We start from the raw sequence: 1648 nt of genomic DNA on the forward strand, positions 1-1648 counted from the left end.
TTAACTAAATCTTTTAAAATTTTAGGCATTAAATCTTAAAAAAATAAAAATGTTTAAAATTAAAAAAGTTGATTAATATTAACTAGGTAATTCAACTTCTTTAATAAATTGTTGCAATGTTCGAAAAATATGAGTATTGTTCATACTTTAACCCTAAAACATAAAGTCAGATCCAATAAGAATAACAGTCCGTCTAAAAAGGTGGCCTCATCTATTTACTCGATCTCATAGAAGGGCACGATAAAAGTGGCTCAATCCTACTTATCTGAATAAGTAACGGCTTCTTGGAATATCTCATTTTATCTCTCTAAGGGAGATCTCAATAAATTTCTAAAGATAAACGGAACGATCATCCATCATTAAAAGTGAAACTACTTTAAAGGTGGTTATTCCACCTACTATAAATATATGATACATCAGAATCTAATCTACTAAAAACCTATATAAAACTTTGGCTAACTTAAGTATAGGAGTTTTTTAAGTATCATCCTCTACTTCCTCACCAAGAATTCAAATGGCGACACTTCGACATTATAACAAGTCAAACACCGCCTTAAAAAGAGTCTGAATCGCATATTTAAATTTAAACCATCGTTTCAGATAACCCATAACAACAAAAATATAACTATTTATCATTATTATGTGCGGCACATTGGTATTTGAATCCTCGTGCATAAAATATAATATGCAGTATATCATAGTAATAATAATGGATCATGGAGATATCCTTGCCTCTGGCTAGTGGAATTTTTTTTCCTCCATAGAATTGAATGTGCTAATATGACGCCAGGATTACATCCTCATTACTGAATATGTATCATGTATAATATCACACTAACGCACTGTTTGGATCAATAGAAAATGCAAGGAAGGAAAATATAAGGAGGGAAAATAGATGAAAAACTTCATTTTTCATTGATTGGATGACAATGGAAATTAGAAGGAAAGAAAAAAAAAAGTAGCATGGGACCCACTCTCAAGTTTTCCTCTCACTCTTGCGATGAAAATGGATGATAATACACAAAGTGAAAGTGAAATTACTATTTTATCCATGGTGTTAAAAAAAACAAAAGAAAAATGAAGGGTTTTAATGTAATTTCATTTGGTTATGATTTTCTTTCTCTCATTTTTTCTATCCATTTTCTCTTCATCCAAACAACATAAAAAAAATCAACTTTTCTTCTTATTTTCTTTCCTTTCATTTTCTTTCCTCCTATTTTCTTTTCTTCCATTTTCCATCTTCCATCCAAACAAAGTGTAAATAATTCTCTGGTGCGGCAGAGGTTGCGAGTGTAATTTTGGTGGTTGAGGCGTTGTAATTAGAAGTGACAAAGCTAGTAGTCGCTTTTGTTAAGTAAAATGGGTTCAAAATATTAATTCGTTTTGTTTGATATCGAGTTAGCGGGTTAGTAGATTAGTTTCTTTGACATCAAATTGACAGACTGGTAGACTAGTCGATTTAACTCTTTTTAAAACAAAAAAAATTAATTAAAATTAATAAAAAATAATTATTAAAAAATTAAATAAAAAATAATTAAATTATAATATAATTTTTTATTATATTTTTTAATTTTTAATTTTATAGAATTATTTAAAATAATATCTATTAATAAAATCATGTTTATTTTAAAAATTAAGTCACATAATA

This window comes from Arachis ipaensis, chromosome B09, assembly GCF_000816755.2.
Source record: "Arachis ipaensis cultivar K30076 chromosome B09, Araip1.1, whole genome shotgun sequence".
In the NCBI taxonomy this organism is placed as follows: Eukaryota; Viridiplantae; Streptophyta; class Magnoliopsida; order Fabales; family Fabaceae; genus Arachis; species Arachis ipaensis.